This window comes from Dreissena polymorpha, chromosome 3, assembly GCF_020536995.1.
Source record: "Dreissena polymorpha isolate Duluth1 chromosome 3, UMN_Dpol_1.0, whole genome shotgun sequence".
NCBI classification, from domain to species: Eukaryota; Metazoa; Mollusca; class Bivalvia; order Myida; family Dreissenidae; genus Dreissena; species Dreissena polymorpha.
The window spans coordinates 134,596,507-134,619,012 of record NC_068357.1 but is presented as its reverse complement, the minus strand read 5'-3'; the positions used below and the strand labels follow the sequence as shown (position 1 = coordinate 134,619,012).

The following is a 22,506-nucleotide window of genomic DNA, read 5'->3' as shown; positions in this document are numbered from 1 at the left end:
GACCACTTTCCGATTGCTATTCGACCATACATGAGCTTTGTACCCGATCCGCTCGACATCTACCCGAGTTATTTTAGATCGCTTTGTACGACTGTAGTACGACCATCACAATCTGGTCGTGTGAAGATCTGGTGGCGATCGAGATGAGGTCCACTTGGTCGAGCTGAGATCGTATATGGCTCGCGCAAAGGTCGAGATGATCGAGCGGAAATCGGAAAGATGGTTGAGTGGACGTCGTGAATGAGTCGTGTGGGGGTCGTATGTTATCGACAAGAGGTCGAGAAGAAGTCGTGTACACCCTTTTTAGTCGAGCTTGGTCGGGTTTGGTCGGGAAATTTCGGTGATCGGGGTGATCGGGGTGATCGGATCGGCAGTGGGAACCCACCTTAACACGTCTTACAAGCAAGTAACTTACAGAGGGGGTAATCACGTGACAAACAAGATGGCGACGTCCATGCCGAGGCAGGTATTTTTCGTCGGTTTATACCCTTTATTACTTGTATTATTATTTTTTATTCCGCTCACTTTCCAGCCATGTTAGGAAGAAAGTTACTGGCTTTTATTTCATGGTAATATTCGCTCTATATTTCGACTTTACTCGGTGCGAAATTTCTAAGCGGGATGACCTAATTAGGGCTCCACTAAGAAAATTTGCGGAGAGTTAAGTCGAGATATAAAGCGAATTTAAATACGAAATAAACGCTTATCACCGTTTAACTGATATGGCTGGAAAGTGAGGGTCATTTAAAAAATAAACAGAAGTAATAAAGGGTACAAAACGGCGTAAAATAACTGTCACGGTATGGGCGTCGCCATCTTGACTATCACGTGATTACCCCCTCTGAACATGGTAAAACACAACAACATGAAACACGTTAAACTTTCTAAGACATGAAACGAATGCCCATTTTTGTCACTTTGCACCTGGAAATAAGGTATTAAACAATGTTAAATATCGATATGTTGTGTTTACAGATATCATTCAAAATCATTCGAAACATTAAAAAATGACTAAATATTACAAGTAAAACAGACACAATCTTGTCCAATTAAAACTGACTCTTTTTGAGGAATATGCATTCTTTCTGGATATTTATTACTGCGCTTATGCAAATATCTGGGTAAAAGTGATGTTCGGTATACACAATTACGTAGATGTTGGTAAACTAGCAGTTAATTTCATGTGCAAGGCACATTTAAGCTATCGAAGGCTGTCCGGTTGACGCAGTGGTTTTTACACGCGCTTTTTCCTAAGGCGACCCGGTTTTCCCCGTTTCCAGAAGCAGGCGAGTTTGGTTGACGGTTATCATACGGGACAGGTGGGGTTTCCTCAGTACGCTACCCACGAGACCATTCCAAAACTCTATAATTGAAAATATTGCAGTAGCAGCTATGTAACTGGAAATTGCAGCTGTAATTCAAAAATTTGTCCCAGCTTTCGCGAGACTATAAAGTCAACTAGGAATGAGTTGTGAGACACATTCGGGGTCAACACAAAATGCAGCCTCATGCGCGGAAGGATCCCATAAACTTCGAAATATAAACACACATGCTTAAAGTATTGTACAATCAAACTTACAAAGTTGTATAACTCTTGGTTGCTCCGAACGTTTTCATTATCTAATGTCAATGGTTACTGATGGTACATATTTCAAGTGCTAATTATTGGGGTCTAAAGTGCGAACATCTACTACAAAATGTTTTTATTATAGAGTGGTCGAAACACTTAAAGAAACTATTGTTTAATGGTTAAATCCGAAAAACATACATTAGACAGGCTATTTATTGTAACAAAACTGTGCGGAAACAATGACCGGTAATTCACATTAAAAATATATTACTAGTATTTAGATGTATAGAGCTATTGAGCACACAATCTAAGGGGGGGGGGGGGGGGGGGGGGGGGGGGGGGGGGGGGGGGGGGGGGGTGATTAGAACGCACATTGGACATTTTGGATTTTTTTTTTTCGTGAAAATCTCTTTTTTGAAAAACACACGCCTTAAAACCGTATTCATAATGCCAAAATAACGATGTGTCTGTATATACTTCATATAATGAGTTTGTATTGGAAGGAGTGGGGAGTTTAAAATGGGAAAGTGATGCAATTGATTCCCTTTTACCTTATTGTTTTATTTTTAAGAGTTATTAGCTCCACGACTATTTAAGGTGTAATCATATATATTCAAAAAGTATTTATAAAGATGCGTGGTTTATAAGTGTCATTTTATCTGTACCTAAAAATCTAACAAAACGATGTCAATAACAACCAATAAATAACTCTTACCATTGTGTTTTCTTATTACATTTTGCATTACATTATACAACAGATTACGTATGTGGTTAAAAAAAATGCCGTTTTAGTGATTTTCAGTTTGCATTCCGAAAGCAAAAAAGTGCTCTATCTTATGCGGCAATTTTAATTTGTCATTGTATATTTTAAAAAGGCATTCGATGTTGTATGTAGGAAAGAAATTATATTCAAACCTTTGAAACATACTGTCTCATCCAAATTTGTAAAAATGATAGTCAATGTAGAGTAGTGTTAAAGCATGCGTCGATGCGAAAAGGGTACAGAATAGAAGTACGGAAACACATAATAATGTCGATAATACTCATTTCCATATAAACAATAACAATATTGTGGACAATGAAAGTAACGTTTTATTTTTTGTTTGATAGTTATACTGGGGTAAGCCTGTACCCCCATTGTTATTTATTTGCTTGTGAATAAAATATATTTGTATATGTTTTATGATGACATACACTATGCAGTTAATGAAAATCTGTAACTGTTTATTTTGTTAATTGCTGACGTATCTTGTGTCTGACTCAACTTCCGGGCTTCGGCGTTTGTAAGACCGACACTATCAATATTGTAATGAACGTAACACGTTGATCGTAGATGTAATCGTAAAAAGTCAGAAGTAGTGAATAAGTTAACTCATTCTCGCCAAATGGAAGTTTCTCTACAGCTCAAGAAGATTTGCCACAGCAGGCATTTAGAGCTATTTTTTATCTTAACATTCTTCCTTTCTAAAATCTCATTTAGTATATCTGGTAAAGTTACTATTTTTTGACACAATGATTTTTCCTATTTTGACATACGGTACGGAGGTATAGTGGTTTAGTCCCAGTTTTAATAAAGTTTATCTTAAACTACTTGCAGCAATACGGTAAATGGCGAATTGATCGTTCTTCTATAAAAGTTATGAAAACGGATACGCGCCATCAAATCCTTGTATACAATAAAACGGAACCTAGACTCGATTCTATATGCCGGTAAAATACTTTTACAATTAAGTGACACAAAGTAACATGTAACTATGTAATTGGGCCAACACACTTTTTAAAACATGTTCAGAGTAGATTTCACTATTGGCGATGCTAAACCTAAACAAGATATAACCTTACAAGATAAGGTTGGTGATATTGGCAGTCTTCCGTAGCTTTAAAGATACCGCATACTAGTATTCCTAAAGACAACTTGGAGTTTGAGAAATATTAAAAATACACAACAGTTGTAAAGGCTCGATCTGATTAGCATCATGTTTCATTAGTCATAACCGCTTTATAACCTATCAGAGAGGTGATATCCACGTCTCTGTTCTAATCTTGTCGTTATGATCTTTATGTACTTTCTGATCAATTGCATCTTTTCTTTTAAATAGGTCAACTAGTCAAACTATCCTTGCGTAAAAAGTGGCGAATATGTACGTATGGTTAAAATTAGAACAAGGACCTACACAAATAAAGTGTTTTTGTACAAGTCGCTGAGTAGAGCTAATGAATATATATGGAGAAAAACCGTAGCGTTTTGAAATACGCCAATATGATTGTATTGAGTATATTTGACCAAATAGTTTAATATTATAAAGTTTCTTTTTATAGTATAATAAATGCCAAGTTTCTGAACCGATTTGTAAATAACACTTAACTTTTTTTTGAAGATTTCGAGGTCTGTCATACACTTGGAGACTTTTCTAATGCAACGCGAATTAAATATAGCTCCCTTATTTTAGAACGGATTTTGTTGAAATTTGGAATCGAATTATTCAACACATATCTAAAGCTTCATGTTAATTTAATTGAAATTGATCAACATAATAAATATATATATATAACATGGCAAATTAAAACAAGAGCACCGCATAACGGGTGCCAACGCTCGGCTGCGAAAGCTTGTCAGAATTATTTTGTTAGAGGTCACAGTGACCTTGACACAAAATGGGTGTGGCGTGTAGAACTCATCAATATGCCTCTACATATGAAGTTTCGAAGTTGTAGGTGGAAGCACTTTGATTTTAGAGCCAATGTTAAGGTTTTAGCACGATGCCTACGACGGACGGCGGACGACACGACGAGCTGGCTATGACAATACCTCGGGTTTTCTCCGGAAAACAGCCGAGATAAAAATCACTGAAAAAGGAAAATTCTTCGAAATATAATAATGCGAAAAGTTAAACGCATTTACTTACATGTCTTAATGACCGACCGGCTAGCAACATTTTGCTCATGAATATTCATACGAGTCATTTTACTTCTTATTAATGTTATGTTTTCTTAGTGTAAAATCCCACCGAGAATGATGAAACTGAAATTAAATTGGAATTATATAGCGTTGTGATACACTTCTTGACTTTTCGAACGCAGCATTTTTCAAGCTTAAATATCTCAGTTATGAATATATTTTTTTAATTAAAATTGTACACGTGATCATTTAGCTACAGCACGGAGCGTATATGCTACAGTATGCGCAAGCAAAGGATACAATCATTGATCCATGACGATCGGATGCTTCAGAGAGTGGGGAAGGTAGCATGCAACATGCCGAGTGCGTTGTTGCGCTCCTGAAATTTTGTACGAGACTTATTGATTTTTAAATTAATTTTCTGTTTTCCTGGTGTATTAACCCACCTTAAATGAAGCAATTGGAATAAAATTATAATCATAACTCTTTTCACCATGTTCACGTGCAAAAAGATGAAACCACACCTACCCCACGTGCAAAAGCGCCCGATTTTCAAGGACGAATGATTGTATCGTTATCTTGCACAAAATCTTGTCTAATTACTAAGATATTCAAGTTTGAAAAGTGTTGCGTTGAAAAGTCTCCAGGTGTATGTGTTTAAAAGTTGGGTAAAATTCCAGTTGACGCACCGTTTGTCACACCTGAGTGAGTAATGCGTGCGTGTACATGAGCCAATCAAATGACGGCATGACATGTTAACTTTTCGGTATCATGTTTGCGGCGACACGAATTACCCAAATCTACCCAAATCGACCCAAATCTACCCAAATCGACCCAAATCTACCCAAATCTACATCAAATATACCCAAATCTACATCAAATATACCTTAATCTTTTAAAAATAACTATTTTACATCATGTTTGTGTAATGCTTCATCTTTACTCGTCACATTGTTTAATTTCCCAATAAAAATACTTGAAATCAAATATAGGTTACACACCACTTAATCTTTGATCTTCCCAAATGGTTATAAGAAATAAAACATATTCATAAAAATACTACACATAGTACACATATTCGTTACATCTGTTACAAGTTCGGTAGACTATACACGTGTTTTTAGAAATTTGGTCATACGTTTTTTTAACGAAATGTATTCTTGTTATTTTATTTGTTGTCACTCTTGTTCACAATGATACATAGTCAACCATTCACCTGCATTGAATGAGATAATTAACACCTACAAAAACATAGCCCGCTCACACAGTTTCTCAAGAACTAGCAAAATTGACACATACAGTTTGTAACGCGCTAAAGAAATTTTCTTCCACCTTCCACAAATTATTAGCGCCGTCTTCATTAATGGAGACCCCTATTTAAAGAACATATTAATGAGAACTAAATAAGAGAAAGCCGAAGAAATAAATGCATACGATATTATTACATGTTAATCTTGATTTATCAACCTCATTACTAGTTTAGAAAGAACTATTATTGTTTTATTTCGTTTATTTCAACTCAAACCTGTATTTGAATGGTCTCTGATATTTAGATGTCATTGAAAACAAAAAACACATAGAAATATCATAGCTAAAATACGCCTTTCATCACATAAGTTGTTGATTGAAACTGGCACACATTATAACATAAGCAGAAACGAAAGAATATATGCATGTTGTAATCTTAAAGATTTAAAAGACGAATATCACTTTTAACTTAAATGTCCGTTTTATTCAGCAGAAAGATCCAAATACATTGCAACACACTTTTCATTAAAACCATGTACCAGTATGCAGAATTTTATGAAACTTTTAAATAGTTATAATAAAGAGACCCTTAGAAATTTAGATATTTAATGTATAATATGCTTAAAGAAAAGATATACTTGTTGTTGTTTCTCTTTAAATCAACGATTATTATTGTCATTTATGTACCGTTAATTATGCAATTAATGTACTTTGTTTTAAACAGTTACCGATGTCTGTAAACATGCACAGTTTATTAAAAATTAAATGTACTTTGTTTTGCCTGTTTAAACTGATTTTCGTAAATATGTTGTTTTAATTTATATATATATTGCGAATTGTTTACGGAACAATTTAAAAACAAGTTAAATCATCTAATTATACATTGTTTTCTATATCAATGTTAAAGTGAAACTAATTATGCAGAACAGTGTACTCTTTGTCTCATTATTTTATTAACAACTGCCATTATTGATGTTAAAGGAACATATAATATGTTATGTATCATTAAAATCTTTATTGACTTCTTCCTTTACATAATTTTCATAATAATAACCTTATTATCATAATTATTATAACCCATGTCATCACACTTGTGTTTAATTATGCATTTGGCTAAAAAGCTATTGTATGCTTAAAAGCTAATAAATGTTGTTGTTGTTGTTGTTGTTGTTCTTGAATAAACAAGCGATAAACAAACAAATATACTAAATTTATTGTATATATGAACACACAGCACTCTCACACATACTTATTAGTATCTTAATTTAACTCATTTTTTCACGCATGTATGAAAGTCTCAAAATTTGAATCACGCTAAGCTGTAATATGCGTAATGTGCATACAATATTTGTTCTGTTCTAATAATTACACAGTTATATTGTTGTTTCCAGTAATGACTGACCAGGTTTGCCACAGTGAAATCTGAATTAAAAGAAAAGGCCGACAAAATTTTCACAGTTTGAAGCGGCAATCCAATTCAGGAAATGCGACATTTCAGAACAGAACAGAACTTTTATTTTTTTCAGGAAATGCGACATTTAATCTCAAAGGAAACTCTAAATGAGATATATGGAAAACAAATATTATTATTATAAACAACAATTCAGTTATGAAAATGTGCGTTTTCTAAATGAAAAAAAAAAACACACACACACAAAACTCTTCCATAGAAAATTCAAGGCAGATTTTTGTTTATTCACTTGTCTTGTTTAAAAAAAACACACCCCGAGCGATTGTCCGGGATTCCCACAAACGCCATATGTTGACACAAATAATTTCACTTTATTAGAGCAACTTGCATATTCCCTGTTTATTTGAATGACATATCCCAATGACTACACTTATTGTGACATTCACACATGTTATTCGAATCACAGCTAATGGGGTCCCCATGTTGTATCTATCTATACCTATCTATGCCATTTGTTGGGGGTACTTGATTTATCGAAAGCGCGCGCAATAGAATACCGAATACTTACTGGATAGATGCGTTAGTAGCATTAGCTATACCAATATGTAATTATGTTTAATGTTTTGTGATACTTTTGAGATACATTTGGGTATACGGACCACAAACCATACGGACCGGATTTTACGGACCGGATACTTACATGCAACAACAACAACGACATGTATTAGCTCTTAACCATACACTTGCTTTTAGCCAAATGCATTATACATAATAAGTGGACGATAATAATTATGAAATAAGATAATAATTGTGCAAATTATGTAATGGAAGAACAATTATTTTACTGATTAATAACATAAGATATGTCCCTAGATCGATACATCGACAGTTAATAAAATAAAACAGAGGGTACATGGTTCTACATAGTTAGTTTCACTTTAACATTGATATTGATTATTACTCATCAAATTCTGAAGAAAATAGTATACAAAAATGAATTAATTTGTTTATTAAATGTTCCGCAAACAATTCGCATCTTATATTTATGTTGAAAGATTAATGATTTTTTTTTGGTATTTTGCGTTTTCATTAATATATAAAACTTCCTTAACGTTGGTCATCTTTGATAATATTGCTTTAAAAAAAATCTTACATATTTGTATTTGGACATATCAAAGACTTATCAATATACATATATATTGATAAGTCTTAATAAGTTAAAATAATAAAACCAATGGTAGTTGTAATTACATGTATTTATAAATGTGTTTGTGGCGTAAGACTGGTTTGATAATTGAAGCATAACTGACAAGCTGGTGATTACGTTCACTTTTGATCAAATCGAAAAATCATTTAAAGTTGTATCTTAGATCGACAAAATTAACCAGGCTATCGTGAATTCTATTATTAATTACATAAATTAGACGCTTCGGTGGTGTCCTTAATTTAATCTCGGTAAGTTTGTTTCTTAATAACGTATTATTTAAAAATTACTAATAAAAAAACTAACGGCTGAAATAAAATGGATAAATTTGTATTGAACTGTCCCGGCAATGTGTGCTCTATATTTCCTAAACTGATCTATTTTTTTATTAAATTTTTCAAATAAAGTGTTCATTTTAGATTAAACTATAAAACAAGAACCACATATAACGATGTTGCCTTCACTTATTACGGATAAAAAAATATTAGCAAGACAATACACATTTTGAATACACATCTGCGATAGAAGCGTATGGTATGCATGTGACACCACATGCTCGTAGATAAGATTATCAAGATAAGATGTCGCGAGTACCCGAGATTCAAACATAAGCCGATGTTGTCATCAACAATAACGATTGTCACACTTTACCTTTAATTGGTAATTACAAACTTGTTAATCAATTAGTGTATTTTATTAATTGCTGTAATAGATAACATCAAACATTAGGTGTCATAAATAGGGCGTACCCGAGAAGCAAACATACGAGTCACTAATGCGATTATTACACCCACATGACATTTTAATATATACGTTTGACCGGGCCCCGTTTGAATGGTAATGTTTAATAACATGAATTAAATATAAATAAAAACGTTTAATTAACAGATCGAAACACATGTGTCTTTGTCTTTGTTTTGTAAAATATGGATGTGATGTAAGAAATTAATAACCGTTGTCACCACGAGGCATGTATTCATTTTAATGAGTGAAAATATTCAATTTGATTAAAATAAAGTTTATACATGAAAGTGCATGTTTGCGGCTCTTACTGCTTCAATGAATAATTGATGACACAATTAAAATCAGTTTCATAATCTGAGAATATGAAATAATTTTATTGAAATAATAATGAACACAAACGTTTCATTACCCGTTTTTTAAGGTATATGTTATTATAGTAAGCACAGCATACTAAGAGTTGTATTACGGCCCAGATTTGCGGACCACATATTTTTACGTCATGTATTAAAATAAGTTCATGACGTAAAAATATGTGGTCCGCAAATCTGGGCCGTACGGTCCATGGTCCGTATACCCGGAAATGTGTATTGATGAATTATTGATCTCACTGTACCAGTGTTGTTTGTAATGATCAAATATTCATTGTTTTATTAGATTGTGTATGCATGTTTGTTCCGATTTTTCCGTTTCTTTTGCAGTCAATTCATAAGTTAAACATAGCTGCTCGAGTATTGATTTGATTTGATACGCACACTTTTTTATGTTTTGTTCGCCGTTATCGAGTATCTTTATATTGCTTTTTCTACGAATAGCGTTATAATTTGTCCTATAAAATACAATTTTTTATTTTATTTTTGCATATTATCAAACCATTATGGCGCTTTTGGATGTGATTGTTTATTGTTATTAATTGATAGTCTACCAACTATCTGAACGCTATTTTACTTACATTTGATTTAAAATCGAATTATTAAGTATCAGTTTATGATATAAACGCTTAGAACTATTACGTTAAATGTGATAATAATTATAGCGATGAGATTAAAGGGATGATACTACAGGAGTTAATCGGTTATGCCTGGAACTATATCAATGCAAAGGAAATAATTAAGATACGGATGACACGTGCGACCGATGTACATCGTTTTGTAAATAATTGTGGAAATTAATACTTAAAAAAGGCTCAAAACAGCATGAATGCTCACAGCATAAATGCTGACACATAAATGTTAAAAAGACAAGTGAAGTTAAACAATTACAACTTGTATAAAGGTGGTCATCGTAGACATTTGATGCTTATAAGGCAAAAAAGGTGTATCTGTGTAGACGTAATTTTAACAGGAATCAATTAATATCTTTAAATGAATGAAATGCGATTTTAAAAAAAAGAAACGAAAGAATTTTGGGAACTTCAAACAAGAAGTCATTTAATAGCACGGATGATATTATTGGACCTTTTTTTGAACATTTTTATAATATTTAATTTGTTTCACATATGTTATGAACAAGAAGATATAAACGATTACGTAGGCTAGCACGCGACAATACAAATAACATTACATCAGTGACCTTTGAAGAGTTGGATAGTTTAATTATTTACAAAGGAGGAAATACGAAAGACAATACATTTATTCGGAATAAATAAATCTCATTCAATTGGTAATATCTACAAATATTTTACGTTGGGAAAGGATGTCGTTGACACACCACTGGAAATATTATTTAACCATATGCTTGAAAAGCATGCATTTCCAAAATCTTGGTCGAAGGGAGTAATTAAGTCAAAAAAAAAAGATAATTAATTTGACCCAAACAACTATCGAGGAATAACACAAGTGAGCTATTTTGCCAAATTGTGAACAGTCGTAATAAACTAACGACTTAAAAAGTGGGCTATGATTCAATAAATCGAAACGGACTATGGTACAAGCTTATTAAGAAATGGTACAAGCTATTAAGAGCGGAATTAGAGGTAAATTGTTAAACATTATTCAGTCGATGTATGATTAAGTGAAATTATGTGTAAAACATATGGGGTCGCGGTCGCTGATTTTAAATTGCGAAATTGGATTATTGCAACTATTTTCTCTTTTCGCTAATTAGATCGAACACATTTCGAGTAATAACAATACAAACATGATCACGTTAAAACAATAATCTATCTATTTATTATTGTTTGCAGATGGTCCGCAAATGTGGTCCGTATCGTCTGCAAATATTGTATGTTTGTCTTATCCGTATGGTCCATGGTCTCTAAATCTAAATGTGCTAAGTTGTTGAAGTTTATTCAAATGCAAATACATCATCTAGATTTATAAATCTGGTTCCATCATGTCACTATATTCATAGTTTCATGCAGTCGATTTTTTATTTTATTTAACCAAAACGATTTAAATTTATGAAAAGTTTTTTTGTACGAAAGTCCTAACCACCAAGCCATGATACGCGTTTAATAATGTTTTTTTTTTCCGCTTTCAAGACGTGTAGTACCTATGTACAGCATATAACTGGTTTGGTTATGGCCGTGGGCTTATTTACTTACGTGTTCTAATACCCAATCAAGTAAATTACAAGTGCAATAATAAAACAGCGGTAGTCTACACTGTGTATTTGCAACCTGCTGTGTTGATCCATATCTTATCAGCTCAATACACAGACACCTGATTAGTGTACTGAAAACATGATTCAAGCAAAAATGACTGATTTCATTTATTGCTAAATTGTTGTGTTAAATTAACAATGTGTTACTGAATTATTGTAGTTGACTTTTCATTAAGAAAACGCACTGAAAAAATGCGTCTTAATGAAATACTTACATACCATATATTGTAATCGTTTAGAACATACTTATACTACATATTAAAATAGTCCATGTGATTACACAGAAATAGGCAGAAGAAGGACCTGATGTAGTATCATTTATATATACAAACATAACTATACTGTTTGAATATACGTGTACATGTAAGTGATATCAAAAGCAGGATTTCTCTTGCTACCATTACCATCGCTTCATAAAAAATCTAGTATTAAATCTATGTAGTGATTAATATTAGTATAAGCTTCAATATGATTTTCCGTCTTCCGTCGTCCGTCTTCCGTCGTCCGTCTTCCGTCTAACGTCGTCTGTCTGCCGTCGTCCGTTTTGTCTTCCGTCTGCCGTCGTCCGTCTTCCGTCTAACGTCGTCCATCTTCCGTCTAACGTCGTCCATCTTCCGTCTAACGTCCTACGTCTAACGTCGTCCGTCTTCCGTCGTCCGTCTTCCGTCGTCCGTCTTCCGTCTAACGTCTTTCGTCGTCCGTTTGTCGTCTCCGTCTGCCGTCGTCCGTCTAACGTCGTCTGTCTCCGTCGTCCGTCTGCCGCCTTCCGTCTGCCGTCGTCCGTCTAACGTCGTCCATCTACCGTCTTCCGTCGTCCGTCTCTCGACTACCGTCTTCCGTCTAACGTCGTTCGCCTTCTTCCGTCTTCCGTCGTTCGTTTCGTCTTCCGTCTTTTGTCGTCCGTCTTTCGTCGTCCGCCTTCCGTCGGCCGTCTTCCATCACAAACATGATGTAAACTAATTATTTTTACAACATTTGGGTATATTTGATGCCGATTTGGGTAGATTTGGGAAGATCAAATATTTAGTGGTGTGTAACCTATATTTGATTTAAACTATTTTAATTGGGAAATTAAACATTGTGACGAGTAAAGATAAAGCATTACACAAACATGATGTAAAATAGTTATTTTTAAAAGATTTAGGTATATTTGATGTAGATTTATGGATATTTGATGTAGATTTGGGTAGATTTGGGTAGATTTGGGTCGATTTGGGTAGATTTGGGTAGATTTGGGTAATTCGTGTCGCCCTCATGTTTGTGCCCTGAATAGAAATGGAATTGCAAAATTCGATATAGTGCACATTTAAAGAACTTATCAGTCGCTCATCTTAAAAAGTGCTCTTCTGTGACGACGAAAAGAAAGCTAAAATTAAGAACACTTAGATCAATGACACGCGTAAAATCTGAGAACACACTCAAATGTTTTTGTTGGATTTCGGACCCGTCATTTGACTCGACTCTCGAGTTACGAAAGAATTTAAGGTATGTTTTCCATTTGACGTAAAATATTCACATATTCTTGACTCGTAGTGTTCAAGAGATATGATAGAACTGTTTAAATCATTATAGGTTACCTAATATTTAGTCTAATTCTTGAGTTTAAAAGAAGAATGTCAAAGTGATTTAATTTGACCGAAAATTTGGATGAACTATTCGGATATGCAGGTGTTACTTTCAGTTTCTCACCGACAATGATAGCAATGCTAGAATGTGATATATCATCAGATCAACTCAAATTTATTTTTGTATGAAATGGAAGGTTTAGCTATATTGTGTTAGGTATCTTATCAGTATTGCGTTATGGTTTATTATGTCTTTAATATTTGCAGGGTTGAACACATGTGCCCACCATTGTTTCAATACCAGTGCCCCAGATAATTATTTGAGAAATAGGGTTTTTACCCATTAATTTTGAAAAATAGGGTGATTTCCTTCTTGAAATAGGGTGAAATGATTAATAAAAATGCATACCTTTATATCACTGATGTTTCACCTTTGTGGAAGATGCTCACTTGTATTGATTCAATAAAACTTTAAACTATCATAATTAACTTTAATAAACTGATGTTTCATAACATTTTTAATCATTGAAACTGTCCTTAATATAAACTTAAAACAAAAAAAATCGATAACACGAATGATCATTTGGCTCTTGCTTTCTTGGTTCGAAACAGTTTGCGATCGACTGATATTTTTGCGCAACAATAGCGGACGTCTTTTGACCTCTCTTAGATATTTTTATTTCGCATCGTTATAGAAACTGAAAGTACAGGCGCTTTATAAATACATGTACAATGAGCGACGGATAAAGTCAGATTAAAAACGCATGTATGTCGAGGAAAATAATTTGATCAGACACTTTATTTAACTATGAAATCTAGAACGCAGAGAGTTTGACTGTTTTCATGCTCCGTCATCCAGGCGCTTGCTTAATAAAGACGCGTTACGATAATTATTTAAAAGAGATAATACCGAAAATAAGCAAAGCATTTTCGATAGAAGCTATTGTGTCGTACGCATCGAATTTGACGAATTTGCGTACAAATCAAAATGGTTGCGTTTTCAATACGCATGTTATTGAATTTCTTTGCGTTTTTAGACATTTTAATAGGGTGAAAGACGCAGATACGCAGCTTATCTGGGGCACTGAATACCAAATATTAAGCAAATTTAAGCTTCATTAATTCTTGGTACAATATAACATGTATACTGTTTGTTACATTTTTCTTATGTTTGCAGTTTTTCAAAAAGTTGTTTATTTATGTAAGCAGGACAGTAAAATGTCTTTACCAACTTGCACAGTAAAAGCCACTAAAAATGTTTTATTTGAACGAATATAGACTTAATGTGTGATGTCACACGCACCTGCAAAATTTAGACTCTGCCCACTGGTTGGCAAAAAGAGGTTGAATTCATATAAGCATATAGAGAAGGTTGACATAATCATCAATTTAATTGATAATCGGATAAATCATGCACTATATCACATACAATTTTTATAATTATCTTTGAATAAAACAATAGCATTGAACTAAATTTGAAGTATATACAATTTTACTAATTTTCTTTTAATAAAACATAAGCATTGAAGTATACAAAACACCATCATGAAAACAAGCAATCACAAAGGGGTTAAACATACTTGCGTGAAATGAATTAAATATATAGATAAATTGTATCTTAAAATGCTAGATTTTTATTATTATTCCTTATCACTAGTAAAGTTTATTTCAATATACATGCAAAGACACTTCATTTTGCATAATATGCATTTTTTAACATTTGTATGCTACAATTTATTCATATCATGGCTATAGATAACTTTTGGGGTATATTGGGTAATCAACCCCCTGTTTTTGACAACAATAGGGTTTTTGTAAATTCAATAGTTTTAGCAAAAATTTTCACCCCCTTCTGTTGAGCTTAATTAGGTTTTTTACTTCCGTTTTTTTTAACTCAATTGGGTAATTTAGGGAATGACATATATAATATAATAAAAATCTACTAAGGTTACTGTAATTTTTATACAAATGGAATTCAGAAAAGTACCTGTACATAACTAAAAACAATTAGTGAATTTCTGATCAAAGTTCATTCATTTTTGCATTGAATAAGACCGAGTTCGTGAAATCGCTGCACAATTGATGAAGTTACATGTATGGCGATGCACCCCGTTTTCGGGTCATTTTGAGTTGAATACCTTGATAATGAAAGTAGAAATCGGACGGGTCAACGAATAATTACAATAATACCCCATAGATTGAAAGCCGCTAGAAAGACTGCCTTCTTTTCTTCATAGGACGGCATATAAACTATTCGGTACATTTTTGTACGCCACGGAAAATAACCAGTCTAAAAATACGCCCGGTTATCGTAAGAATTGTGTTTCATGACACAATGTTTTTTATGGGAATTACGTTATTAAATTTGTATTCGCGTTTTTAACCAGGTTTTCCGAAGGAAAAAACTGGTTATTAGATTGGGGAATGCAGGCGGGCTGGCTGGCGGGGGGCGGAACAAGCTTGTCCGGGCCATAACTTTGTCGTTCATTGTGAGATTTTAAAATCATTTGGCACATTTGTTCACCATCATGGGACGGTGTGTCGCACGAAAGAATCACGTCAATATCTCCAATGTCAAGGTCGCCACGACTAAAAATAGATTTATTTTAAAACAAACTTACAAAGGGGGTTAATTTTGTTTGTTCATTTCAAAAGATCAGTTTGAGTTGTCTCCCTTTATCAGATTTTTTTTCACAATGAAAACCTGGTTTTGTGACAATTTTGTCCCTTGTTGTACGCTTTATTTTGAATTTTGTTATGTTTTTGCTTTTTTTAATTGCGTAATAACGCAAATACGCTTGTTATCTAAAGCCCTGTAATATTGTTATCAATGTAAACAAAACAAAAATTCATTCAATGAAAAAGAAAATAACCACAACATCTAAAACTTGTAATATACAGGGGTATTGCTAGTGGGCGAAGTGGGCGATTTGTTTGCCCAGGGAATATTGATTTCGAAAATTTATTTCATGAAGGCGAAGTAACATCTCCCCCTTTAAATGATTTACCTTGTGCCAGACATTGACTGATTAAAATCAATTTGATATGGAGGATTGGACACAGGAGGATTCTCAGCCATAAGTTGCCCCATTTACAGGTCATGCAAAGTTGAACATTCAAAAGAACAGTCTGGAGCTTTTAGACTTCTTGAAATTGTTTTGTGCCAGACATTGATCAGTAAAAGCAATTTGATGTGGAGAATTGGACATAGGAGGATTCTCAGCCATAAGTTGCCCCATTTACAGGTCATGCAAAGTTGAACATTCAAAAGAACAGTTTGGAGCTTTAGACTTCTTAAAATTGTTCATAGATGATGCCTTGATTAATTTTCCTTGTGCTGGCTACAAATAACTATGCTTAAGCAAAGTTACATGGCCCATTTTAAAAACAATACTCAAGAATGATAAAATGGGAAAAGGTAATCTAGCACTGGCAATACAGTGATTTTTTTTGCCCAAAATTACCGCCGATATTCGGCTGCTTCCCAATTGCAAAAAATGACCTTTTTCCCCAAAAATCTGACCAAAATTTCCCAAAATATGACAAAATTTTCCCAATAAAGCCAATAAGATAACAATGTCATTTAGCGTTAATTTTGTAGAACGAGTGCAGATCGAGCTTGTCGAGTCTTCGCCGAATGACAACTGACTTACGAATGTTCGCGAATGTAGCCGAATACGATTTTACGTTGCTATCCACACATCTCTCTCTATATTGCGGAGGATACTGTCGACAGTCGATGTATCCCGATTGTTAACGCCTGTTTTTACACACGTCCAAGATGGCGGCAAGCAGACGAGAAGTTTGCGATGAGCAGCGAAAATTATAAATAACACTAAAATTAACTGCGGACATCACATGGTTATTAGGAGATAATAATGTGTGTGTCAATTAACGCAAAATACTACGTTTGAGATGAACAACAACAAATATTTTTAGAAATCTTCACAGTGAATGTGCGTCACGGAAATCTGTGTTGGGAAATTGGAGTTAGTTTACTCACAAAGTTAAAGCATTTAAGATGGGTATTGTTTTCGAAAATGGAAAGAGACAAACATGATTTGATTTATATGTTAGTGGATCTGTGTATAATCAGATTCATATGCATATTCTGCTTTATTATGTTTGTCACGCTGTATAGTTTGGTGAAATGGCATTGAACTGAGGATGTCAGTTGTGCAAGATATTAAAAGGTAAACAAATGAAATGTATTTTTTTAGCTCCATTTAATACAACATTAACACAGCAAGAACACTTAAGCATGTTTGTTAATATTTGTTAATGTTTTCACCATATCATATTTTACTTTAAAAAACATCCTAAATTAAATTCATACTCTTAAAGAGATTATGATTAAATCATAATGGTACATATATATTGAAGAATCTATAGATTATTGCAAGTTTAATATCCATGTGGAAGGATATTAACTAAACGTTGTAAGAAAACATGAAAGCAACACTTTATAATATAAAAATGCTGTCAAACATGAACTTAGCAATTTTTATTCTGTTCTTATTATCATATTTATAATGTTTCCCAATTTCATGCTTTATCGCGCTATTTTTCCCAATCCAAATGCCACAGGCTGTAACAAAAAAAAGCAAAAAAAATCACTGCAATAAATACAGGCTTTTTCCGCTCCATTTTGGGAATACGCCACACTGGAATTTTGGGAATTTCGCGTCGTTAAAACCCCCATTTTGGGAAAAAAATTATTCGCAAAATTGGCTCAATTGGGAAAAATTATCGCATGTAAATAGTGTTTCTTATATTTCAAAGAAGCCGTTAACTGGTAAATAACGACTATTTTGATAACTTATTATTAAAATTTTACAAAGTATTATGAACATGTGAGATAGGTGCAGGTTTTTTAATCTGAGTTTGGGGAAAGGCTTGGCCTTTTTTGAGGTGAAAAAAATCGTGTGAAGCGCCGGATTTTGAGGAAAATAAGGAAAGTCTTAAATAATCATTAACATATTTTACAGTTTTTAAAACAAATTCAAGGTAACAGATAATTTAATTATGCAACACTTTCTATTTTCTACACCGGATCAGGTTAACTTATATATTTTAAGGTAAAAAAAAAAAAAAAAAAAAAAAATTTTTTTTTTTTTTTTTTTTGGAATTGGGAATTTTTTTTTCAATTGGGAATAAAACAACCAGATTTGCATTGGGAATGGGGCCGAATTTCGGACCCGTGGCATAGGGCGGAAAAAGCCTGAAATATGGGACTCATTTACAGGTCAGATTTGGAATCTCTGCTGTAAATGAGATTTTAAATGAATTTTTAATTTAAAACAAATATTTGTAACAAAATATGAATTTGATTTAATGTTGAATTGCTTAAAATTAACAAGGAAGTAAAAAGATTCTGAACATGGTTTGTTACAATTGAAGTTTATTTGATACACTTGTTCAGGATTTTTTTTTTAAGTACCATCATTATCAACAATCAATGAGAAATAAAAAAAATGTAGGTTTTATACACTTAACATGTCTTATTGTATAAAACAAGCGAAGAGTTGATTGAATGCTGAACAGAAACCACTTATCCTTTATGTTGCAGCAAAATATACAGTCCAACCCCTACTTCCGGTCACCCTTCATCGCCGGTCGCCCCGTGTAGGCGGCCGGTCTGTGCCACGACCGTCGATAAACGCTATATAATGCACCCCTCTTTAGCGGTAATCCTGTTTCTCCGGCCAGCAACCAGCAATTTTGCATCCCAATTGTTAAATTCCCCCCATATGAGTGGTCACGCGCGAGTAAGTCAGTCATGTACACTGGCAAAATTACACCGACGCAACGGCGAAAAAATCGATACGTACTTCCGGTCTGCAGTTTATGCTCTGCAGTACTGAAGCGTGATGTGTGATAAACATTTTGACAGTTTGCAAAATTGCAATTAATTAGCGGCAGGTTATCGGGTTAAAAGCAATATTCGACCGTTTGATCTTTTTGTTTCCGCACATGCGAATATCATCTATTAGTACTGGAAAAGAGATTCTTAATTTATAATTGATTATTTGTAGCTGTTGAATCATACTATTTCAAGCACACAATTATGACAATTATCGGCTAATAAAAAGTTAAAAAGAACAACGCAACTTTTAACCGAAATCAACTGCTCTACATGTTCTATGTGCTACAAAGTTTTTTCCAAAAATCAATACATGCTTGCATGGGTATGACGTGACATTGTACATTGGTGCATAATTTTCGCGCGCTTTTGTCCGGAAAAAGGAAATACATGAGGACTTTTTTGATGCTAGGATTTGTAAACGTCTCGTTAACATAAATCAATCAGGAGTGTGTTTTGGATTACAAATTATGATTCTCATTTGGGAATTTAACAAAACATTCATATTTGTTTTATATTTACAATGATTTCAATATTAATTTTGATAAAACCATTTACGTGGCGAAAGAAATGTTTTTATAATATTCTGCATGAAAAGCACGATTAACAGTACGATTACACCTGGTTGCTATTATAAGTCTCTTAAGTAACTGACCACAATTTTATCGTGGAGGAGATCACTGTCGGGACCAATTCGTGCGGTAGGTATTACAAAGACATAAAACTGCAATTAACCAATTAAATTATCGATTGATAGTGACAGAGGAGTTATTCACGCATAACTTTTCACAACTGTTCCCATCTTAAGTGCATTGGGGCCATACAACACGCATTCTGTAAACAACGAATCATAAGAATGATTCTTTTTCATTGACTTGATTCTGATGAGGATGATATTGATGATGATTAGAAAGATGAATGGAATATTTTTTTGAATAAATATGTTGTTTTATAGCTGACTTTAGAAAGGAAGAAATAAAATTATTTTAAGTCTATACATTGTTTAGTACATGTACACATATTTACCGTTTTGTTTATACTAAAATTGAACAGTTGGCCATCAACTCTAGACTCCATATGACCCAACCCCCTGTTAAAAGGCCACCCTGCTTAAGCAGCCAATTTGGCCGTTTCCCTTGACTGGCTGCTTAAGAGGGGTTGGACTGTATGTAAAACTAAGATCTATGACGCAAATGTACCATTTCTCCCGACTTCTCCCTAAATTTTGAGCCTAGCTAGACCCCAGGGACATTTGCTGTTGTTGAAAATGGAAAAAAAGCTTCTGTTCAAGCTACAATAATATTTAAATTAATGCTGATGAGAAGAACTAAATGCAGGCCAGGAGACTTTAACACCCCTGTTGTATTCTAAATATGTTAAATGCCCTTGTCAAGAACGAATAGCGAAAGGAAAATACGATATAAATGAATCTTATATTATTAAAGCGCATTTTAATGAAATGAAACTACAACAGAATCCAGAGCTCGTGGATTGGCTATTTTATGGTGTTTTATGAATAAAAAGTTGATGCCAAATTGAATTTTATGTAGCCACATGGGTCAATTTGTAGCGATTGACTTATTTGGCAACTGTTAGAGTAAGCCCTGCATGGATTGATGAATAATTTCATCTGTGTATTATTCCTTTATTTGCTATGCAAAATGTATGGTTTACTATTGCACTGGTCAGGATTTACATAACCAAATAGTTTTGCCAAATATCTGTATATAGTTTTAGTGCTAAACGTGTTCTTGAGAGGTCAAATGCATTTAAAATTAATCTGTTTATTTATAGCTTGGAAGCAATAAACTTCTATTCACTATGGTTTGGCTTTAATGTTCCTTTATAAATATGCTGGTTTATGCTGGTATGCATCATTGCACACATGCATTTTGCTTCACATGTATATACATGGCCATAGTTCCCAGGCCAGTTCCAGTCTATTGATTTATTAAATTATTCCTGGCTGCGGCCTATGAAGGTCCTGAGTTCTTTATTGTTGATGAAACAAGAGAACTGCTAGACAGTTTTGGTATTGATTCCTCGTAAGTCATAAGCCCAATGGTTCCTATTGCACTAACAGCATGTTGTAAATAACTTATAGTTTTTTAGCTCACCTGATTGCTCAGGTCAGCTTTTGTGACTGGTCTTTGTCCGTCGTATGTCCATCCGTCCTTTAATATTTGCTCGTAAACACTCTAGAGGCCACATTTCTTGTCCCATCTACATGAAACTTGGTCAGAAGCTTTGTCCCATTGAAATCTCGGCCAAGTTCGAAACTGGGTTGTGCCGGGTCAAAAACTAGGTCACTAGGTCAAAAAAAAAGAAAAACCTTGTAAACACTGTAGAAGTCACATTTCATGCCCAATCTTCATGTTACTTTGTCAAAATGTTTGTCTCCATGATATCTTGGTTGAGTTAAAAAGTGGTTCCGATCCGTTAAAAAACATGGCCGCCAGTGGGCGGGGCAGTTTTCCTTATTTGGCTATAGAGAAACCTTGTGAACACCCTAGAAGTCACAATTTTTGCCCAATCATCATGAAAGATGGTCAAAACATTGGTATAATTGATGTCTCGGACTAGTTCGAAAATGGTCGAGATCGGTGAAAAAACATGGCCGCCAGTGGGCAGGGTATTTTTCTCTATATGTATATAGTGGCAGTTTTCCCAATTTGGCTATAGAGAAACCTTGTAAACATTCTAGAAGTCACAATTTTTGCCCAATCATCATGAAAGTTGGTCAAAACATTGGTTTTATTGGTATCTCAGACGAGATCGAAAATGGTCGGGATCGGTATAAAAACATGGTTGCCAGTGGGCGGGGCATTTTTCTCTATATGTATATAGTGAAAACATGTGAACACAGTAGAAGTCACATATTTGGCCCAATTTTCATGAAATTTTCTCAGAACATTTGTTTCCTTGATACGAGAGTTGAGTTTAAAAATGGTTCCAGTCAGTTGAATAACATGGCTGCTGGGAGGGGTGAAGTTTTCTCATTATGCCCCCCCCCCCCTTTCAAAGAAGAGGGGGTATATTGTTTTGCTCATGTCGGTCCGTCCACCAGATGGTTTCCGGATGATATCTCAAGAGCGCTTATGCCAAGGATCATGAAACTTTATAGGTACATTGATCATGAATCGCAGATGACCCCTATTGATTTTCAGGTCACTAGGTCAAAGGTCAAGGTCACGATGACCCGAAATAGTAAAATGGTTTCCGGATGATAACTCAAGAACACTTATGCCAAGGATCATGAAACTTCATAGATACATTGATCATGACTCGCAGATGACCCCTATTGATTTTCAGGTCACTAGGTCAAAGGTCAAGGTCACGGTTACCCAAAGCAGTAAAATGGTTTCCAAATGATAACTCAAGAACGCTTATGCCTAAGATCA

At 34.1% G+C, this 22,506-nt stretch overlaps 1 protein-coding gene across 1 annotated transcript in view; it reads left to right on the top strand.

Annotated features, from left to right (window-relative positions):
* The first annotated feature begins 12,935 nt into the window (after window positions 1-12,935).
* Window positions 12,936-22,506, top strand: part of LOC127871555 (ceramide glucosyltransferase-like) — a 41,997-nt gene continuing 32,426 nt past the window's right edge. The window contains exon 1 of the mRNA XM_052414600.1: window positions 12,936-13,162. The gene's annotated coding sequence lies outside the window, so the exon portion shown is untranslated. The remainder of the gene's footprint in view (window positions 13,163-22,506) is intronic.